The 8,220-nt window shown below is 45.0% G+C and overlaps 1 long non-coding RNA gene across 1 annotated transcript; it reads right to left on the bottom strand.

Annotated features, from left to right (window-relative positions):
* Positions 1–5,588: 5,588 nt before the first annotated feature.
* On the bottom strand, positions 5,589–5,943 carry LOC136523060 (uncharacterized). The gene is made up of 3 exons (XR_010776080.1): positions 5,909–5,943; positions 5,730–5,822; positions 5,589–5,637 (listed from the first exon to the last, which is right to left on the bottom strand). It is a non-coding gene; the product is annotated as an uncharacterized lncRNA (long non-coding RNA).
* Positions 5,944–8,220: the final 2,277 nt, after the last annotated feature.

Here is an 8,220-nt window from a genome sequence, read left to right as displayed (position 1 = left end):
TATCTCTTTGACCTCCAGCTCTTATCCTGCATAAAAGATAAGTTTAGAAACTTGCTATGCAAAACTATAGGTAGCAGCATGCTATTGAATACTAATGAGTTCTCATACCAGATCAATGAAGTCTCTTGAAATCACTCACAAGATCATCAATTTTTGGGCACTCGTTTTTTTCGGCGTCTTTTCGCCACGGGGACATCCTCTTTACGGCCATCTCTTAGGTATGGAGTTAGGTTGCTTGCCAAAATCATAGGGGGGATGGAAGTATCAAAAAGAGGACTTTAATGGATTGATTGTACTCGAACTCTTCTACTGGATTTTCAACTCCGACAACCTGCTTTTTCCCAGGGAGAACCACCCGTCATTTCTTGTTTCTAGTGTCGCGCACATAGAAGACTTGGGAAACCTGACTTGAAGCTTGGATACGAGAGTTCCCATATCTCTTCAATCTGACCATAGTACGCTATCTTCTGCATATTGCTGTCAAATGCATCTACACGAACAGCAGAGTTCTGGTACACGCTTTTCTTGTCTTGATCAATGGTGTAAAAGGTGTAGCCATTTATGTCATAGCCTTGATAAGTTGTGACTGTGAAGAAAGGGCCCATTGCCAGCCGTCGAAGACTTTGGTCTATGCAAGAGCTCAAACTGTGAAGTCGATCTCTAAACCAGATGTTGAACCCACTCATATGTGCCCTCGCTAACCAAGCTTCGCCCGATCCGGATTCTGTTGCCTCAACATCTCCATATGCTCTTCGATGTAAGGTTCCACCTTTGTTGTGTGTTGCAACACTAGAAAGTGGGCTCGTTCAAAGGCATCTGTATCTAGAGTAATTTGCTTCTCCCCAGGACACCCCCTCCCCGCTAGTCTTCCCTCATGGCGAGACTTGAAGATGCCGATTGGATTAGTGGGGTCAATGTAAATGAGGCACCAGTCGACCACCTCCTCAGTAGAATAGCACTGTGCCATGCTTCCCTCAGGATGAACCATGCTCTTGGCATACCTATTCAGAGTACTCATAAATCTCTCATACGAAAACATGTGGTGGAGGAACATCAGTCCAAGATAACTGATCTCCTTAACCAAATGTACAATGAGATGGACGGATATATCACAGAAAGTCAGCAAGAAGTAAGCCTCAAGGAGACACATCATCTCACACATGTTCTTTTCAAGATCGTCCAGTGTTCGTTCATCAATGACCTTATGGGAGATTGCATTAAAGAAGAAGCATAGGCTCATGATTGCCATCGGGGTTTTTCTGGCAATATGTTTCGGATACCAACCACAAGCATTATTGTGAGCATGACATCGCAATCATGAGCCTTCATGAAAAGCATTTTGTTTTCTCTTGCAGGCACAAGCTTTCGGATGTTGGCTGCATATCCAGAGGGAACTTTGACACTATGAAAGAAGTCGCACAATTCCTGCTTCTCTTGTCGGGTTAGGTTTATGGCAGATAGAGGTGGTTGGGCACTGGTACTGTCACGATGGAGCTTGGGCCTTATGTCCAGTTCCTCTAGGTCGGCTCTTGCTTTAGCACGGTCCTTGGTTTTCCACTTGTCATTCATGAGTGTCCCAAGCAAACTCCCACATACATTCTTTTTTACATGCATGAGATCGATGCTGTGGCGGACCCCTAGGTATTTCTAGTAAGGTAGCTCCCATAGGATTGACATTTTCTTCCACCTCTTCTTATCGGCACTATTTGGTTTTGCAAGGACAGTGCTCTCCGGTTCATCTATAGGCGTGGTAACCTTTAGGACCGGGTCATAGACCTGTTTCCCACTGAAATTCCTTGGGGCAGATCTTGTCTCTCTCGTCCCATCAAACTGACGTTTCATTTCCCGGTATGGATGAGACAAAGGAAGGAAACGTCGATGCCTTACATAAACCCTCTTCTTTGAGTTATTCAGCCAAACAGTCTCGGTGTCATCTAAGCACTAAAAGCAGTCTTTTTCTCCTTTGCTCTGCCTAGACATGCTATGATGTCCTGGAATATCAGTGATGGTGGTGAACAGCATGGCACGTAAGTTGAAACGCTCTTTCCTAAAACCATCGTACACTCTAATTCCCTCTTCTTTTCAAAGCTTTTGGAAATCATCAATAAGCAGCCTCAGAAACACGTCGATGTTAACACCTGGTTGATATGGACCAGAGATAAAAAATGACATCATCATGTACCTTCACTTGTTACATAGCCAGGGTGGAAGGTTGTAGATAGTTAACAGCACAGGCCAGACACTATGTGAGCTACTCATGTTACCAAATGGGTTCATGCCATCTGTGCTCAGTGCAAATCGAAGATTCCTTGGCTCATCAGAAAATGATTTATGCTAAAAATCAATGACCCGCCACTGAATACCATCTGCTGAGTGGCGTATATAATCATCAACCGTCCACCCATCCGAGTGCCAGGTCAACAATCGTGCGTCCCTAGAGGTTGCAAACAACCGTTTCAGGTGAGGAATTATAGCGAAGTACCATGCGACCTTCCTAGGAACTCTACGGTGCATCTCCTCGTCGCCATCACCCTCATCAGTTCTTCATTTGTAACGAGAGGTTCCACACTTGGGGCATTCTGTATCAGCTTCATAGTCACCATGGAACAGGATGCAGTCATTCTTGCAAGCATGTATTTTCTTAAACTTCAATCCCATTGGACAAATAATCTTCTTGGCCTCATATGTAGTCCTACGTATCTCATTCCCCTCGGGAAGCATATCCATAAGCACTTCTAGCAATTCTCTGAATCCCATGTCAGTCTAATGATTTTTGCCTTCAATTGGAGAAGCTTTAGCGAAGCGGACAACTTTGTATACCTCTCATTGCTACCCGGATAGACTGGCGTCTTCATATCTTTCAAAAGTTGTTCCATCTTCTTGAACTCCGAACCAGTGTACTCCTCAAAGCTGAAGGCATCACGCACCATCTCCTCTAGATTTTCAGCAAGATGGACTGCATCGTAGTTGGCAGCAATATCTGCTACATCATCATCACAAAGTTCCTCATTGCCAAAGGGTGCTTCCTCGCCACCAACATCAGTTTCATGGAGGCCTTCCTCACCATCCTGCTGACCAGCAGCCTGCGCCTGGTCTCGGGCATTGACACCTTCTTCTCCATGTTTATTCCAACTTCTGTAGTAATCCGTGAATCCTCGCATTATTAGATGGGTATGGACTGTCAACGAATTCGAGTATTACTTTTCATTCTTACAGTCAACGCATGGACACCACATAGATGACTTCTATCCATTCAACATATCTGTCTGTGCAGCAGTTAGGAAAGATTTAAGACCATCTAAATAGTCATCACAAGTACGGTTCCGAAGATATATCCAGTGGCTTCGATCCTCCATAGTCTACAAAAGAAAATTGAAAATAGAAGAATAATAAGTCAATCATATCAAGAAATTGTCACAACACAACAATTTTGGCACAATTCAGCAACATGTTACATCATCATAGTTTGACACAAGCTCGTCAAAGTTTAGAATGCAAGTTAATTAGTTGCACAAGTAGTTGCAGAGCTCACCTCTGGCCACTGCTGGGTGACGAAGCACTGCTATGGCGATGGCGAAGCACAACATAGATCGAGTAAGCACGAGCGCACCCTGCAGAGATCAAGATAGAATTAAGCACATGGATTCCATCTAGCAGTTGAGTTGATCAAGCTCACACAAAAATTATGATTCTATTATTAGGAATGATTTTGGTCACTACCTGAGCTGAGCTAAGCTGAGCTCACGCTGGGGATCAATCAACCTTGAGAGGATGTCCTCGGTGGACGGACGGTAGCGGCTGCCGGAAGGATCGATATGGATTGAGAGCAGAGCAGAGGTGAAGGGGAATGACCGGTCGGTGGCCTTAGCACGCCTAGGCACGCCCCCGGCTGCCCGCAGCCGTCGGCGCCGCCGCATGCTTCGCGCCATCCGGTGTCGCACTACGTCGCACCCGCCACGGCCGCATTTGCGCACGCGTCGCGTCTGTAGGTGCCACCCAAGATGTCCCGCGCCCCCGGCTTTCGTCGGCCCGCCTTGCCGCGTGCGCCCCAAGCAACACCCGCCAGCCGAGCCGCGCACCCGCCGCCCGCCTCAGAGGACCGCGCGCGCGCCCGCTGCGAGCACCACGGCCTTCCACCGCACTAAGCTGATGAGCTGAGCTCTCTGAGCCTCTCTCGCCGCCGGCCGAGGAGCTAGCGTCGCGCCGCCTAGACCTGGAGCTGAGGCTCCACCGCGGCGCGATGAGCAGAGCAGCGGCACACTTAATGAATTGATATGAATGTTGTACCGGCCAACTATCTAGCACGCGCCAAAATATTGTATAGACGCGCCTTCAAAATAGGGGTCTGACCAAATAAAATTGCTACAGACGCATCTTAGAAACATGCGTCTGAACAGTAAACACGCATCTGTAATAAGTCAATATCTGTGAAATTATTTTAGACGCGTTTGAATAACACGCGTCGGTAGAAACCGTTATTACGGACGCGTGTTGACCCCGCCGGACCGGTCACCTCGGTCTAGGAGTTACTACAGACACATGTTCGGTAACACGCGTCTGTAGATATTTATCACAGACGCGCTTTCTTGTGGCGTCTGTAGAATCGCCGGTTGATATGGCCCTTTTTTATATAGTGATGGCTGTTAGCACATTTAATCACGTTTAACTTGATTATATTTAGAGTGTTTAGATGGGTTTTCATGATTTGAACAGTCCAATAGTTTTAGTTCACCGCTTATGGCCTAAACGGTATGGGTGGCCTTCGTTTACAGCACTGTTTAAACTTACAAAACAACTGTTTAGACAAACAGTGATAGTACGTTAACCAAACATACGTACGTCTCGCCCACAAGCTACTTTTTACACTATCACTATATTTTTCCTGTGGCTATATATGTCTTTACTATTTGCAGATTATGCAATACTATATGACAGACCTACATTTCTTTACTCAGATCATCGTTAAAACAGAGACACCTTTGTCATTAAATAAACAGACACCGGTACAGAAAACGTTTTCACAGGCGGTGGTAGAGGCATTTATACAGGCGGCCAAGTCCACCGCCTGTACTAGGGGTCAGTACTAATCGGCCCACAGTACAGGCGGCGGGCTGTGAGCCACCTGTGAAAAAAGGGTTTTCACAGGCGGCTCACTTTGTCAGCCGCCTGTGAAAACCCATTTTTCACAGGCGGCTCACTCTGTGTGCCGCCTGTGTAATTATTTTTTTTATTTCAAATTTTAATATTTGCCTCCACACTGTACTATATTTGTCACATATATATATATATATATATATATATGCAAACATAAACCATAAAATTGCATCATACATACAACACATATAAATATTACAGATGTGTACACATGAAATCAAACATCAAGCATAAAATTACATATAATACACGTCATTTCATGTTATGAGTTCAACCATTTGGTGTTTACATGTCATTTCGTTTCAAGTTTAGACCTGCTAGGTCTGTCAGCGCTCTAAATCTTTCACTTGCTAAATCACTGGCTTCATAAAAATATGATCCGGTACTTGGAATTATTTCTCTCATAATAAAACCGCACAAGTCTGCTACTATATCTTCCATAGTTTTTGGAGTGAATGGCACGTCCTTTCCTTTGCTTCTCGGCTGGAAACAAAGTTTAAAAGCATCATTGACACATGTCCAATATTAATATTTCCAACTTTAATGAGAAAACTTCGTACATAGATATTTTTTACCATATTTTTGTCCCTGACGTATCGTCCCCGCTGCCTTATGAACTCACACACATAGTATCCACAGTAGACCGATCCAGGTGGTTGCTTGTGGCACTATGTAATTAATGAGCAAAAGATTAAACTAAAATTGTCATGCCTTGTGTATTATTGATATGATGATATGTGTTCGGACAACTTACCGGATAATGGTGTTGTATCGTCAATGGCACACTAGGATCTGAGCGGGCGGCGTCGACCGGTCCTTTTTGCTTCTTATAAAACCGCCATGCCCTGTAGATATCGAATATAAAACACTATAGTTATTTAGAAACTCTAATTCATATAAGTACGGATGTGGTTGCATGTTGGCTCACCTTTCTAAATGAATCAGGAATGTTTGATACGACTGAGGAGGATAATGTAAGGAGTCTAGGACAAGCACCTTCCCTTCGAATGGATAAATATAAAAAACAATCCAATGGTCACTGCATGAATAAACGAGTGAGCGACACATGTACTTAGGGTTAACACGATAATTTGAAGTACGTATACGAGGTCACGCTTACCCAAAGTTGTAGGGTGCCAATATAAAATCCATGTACTTATATCTCAGCATTGCTCTACCGAGATAGAGGGCATATTTGTCCTCGTATTTTCGTTGCAATTCCTTTACAGCTTCTGCAATTTGTTCTGGTGTTTTGTCCTTCTCTATCTTTGCTCTATCTTCATTTGTAAGTACAAATTTGTGCATATTTTCTTGTAACCTGATTGGACTCAGGTAACCGACCATCGATCCTGTAGTTAACGATCTCTGCTCGTGGTCTTGCAAACTACATACAACATCCACATATTAGAGTTTATCACATTCCAAATTTAATAATAACAATGTGTGTGCATGAGTGATACTTACAGGCACCAGATTGTAATGAGTTGGACGTCAAGTTTCCTATAGTTCAACAGCAGGTGCATGTCCTCGAAGGTAACAAATGCCCCGCTTTTATCCTTGCCAGTAGCAAACACGTCTGCTGGTATGTCAACACTAACTGCATGCAGGCCAGCATTCACTGCTCTCATGTACCAGTCATGAAACCTTTTTATCGTCCATGGACCCTTTTCAAGCACCGTCCATTGCAGCATAGGCCTTCCGGGCACATAGTTACTAGGGACATTGACATAATCATCAACCATTGGCTTTCTTATATCCTTAAGGGTCAATGGTGTATTTGATGGCGGTTCGACATGTACATCGCCACTTGGGGCTTCCTTTGTTGGTGGCACGGCTTCAGTTGCTTGGCCGGCGGCTTCCTTATTCTGTGACGGTTCGAGCTCAACGACTCGTGCCGTCCGCTGCTTTCCAAGCCCTTTCAGAAATAGAACTGTGCCTGCTGCTTTCCCCTTTTTTGGCTCATAGGGAGAAACCAATTTTGGAATTGGAAATTTCTTTGCCTTCTTGGAGGCCGGTGCTTGTGGGGGAGTTTGCTCTGCTTCCTTATGCTTTGGTGGTGGCTCTACCTCCTTCTCTGGTGTTGTGTCCTTCTTGGCTGGCGGAGTCTGCTGCTCAGGCATGTTCTTGGCTGGCCCCTCGAGCTCATCCAGCGAGAATGACATATCATGTATTGGGGATGACAACGGTGGCTCATAAATATACGGGGATGCTGGGGCATGCATTGGCGATGCTGGCTGTTGACTTGTTTCGGCCTCTTGGGATGCTTGATGCACTGGTGGAGAGGGTGCCATTGGTGGATCAATCAACCTTACGTACCGTCTCGGCCATTGTATGAAGTTCTTGATTGCTTGTCCAAGCTTCTCTATACCCTCAGAGGTCGGGATGTCGATGAAGTCGTCTTCATATCCACTCTCGACCATCAACACTTCCACCCTGCAGTATGCATCTTGCATCTCGACACCATGGAACCTATGTCCAGGGATGGCATTGCCTGTGGCCACTTGCTTTGTATGCTGATTCCTAAGGCCATATCCAATTAACAATGAGCAAGGCCAAGGTTTATCAATATCGTCAACTAGATAATGGTCCTGATTTGATGTTGACGCTATACTGCTTGGAAAGGGCATAGATTGTGTGGCCATCTCCTGGCTACCCAAGGGTTGAGCTGGGACATGCTGCATATATGAAGGAGCTTGTGATGACATCTGTTGAGCAGACACTGCTCCCGCCAACCGCTTCATCACTTCAGGATCAGGGTTTTTAACGAAGTCTTCCATCAAATCCCTAAATTTTTTGGCAGCCTGCTGCTCAAAAAAATCCTTCATGTGCTCCTTATGTCGTTCTCTTTTCTTATACATGCCTTTCCACTCTTCACCAAACCCTTCTTTCCAGGTGGTTCTGGATGAGACGCCCCGTACATGACCTGGATGCTCGGGGTTACCTACAACATGATATTTAATGTCAGTGTCGATTTCTATTTTACTCGAACAAAATGGAAAATATAATTTTGTTACCTAGAGCATGGGAAAGGCTGTCCCTCTCCCTCTGTGACTTGAAGGCACCTGT

Source organism: Miscanthus floridulus, chromosome 18 (assembly GCF_019320115.1).
Source record: "Miscanthus floridulus cultivar M001 chromosome 18, ASM1932011v1, whole genome shotgun sequence".
Taxonomy (NCBI): domain Eukaryota; kingdom Viridiplantae; phylum Streptophyta; class Magnoliopsida; order Poales; family Poaceae; genus Miscanthus; species Miscanthus floridulus.
The sequence above is the reverse complement of the archived record's forward strand: the minus strand, read 5'-3'. Positions and strand labels throughout refer to the sequence as shown.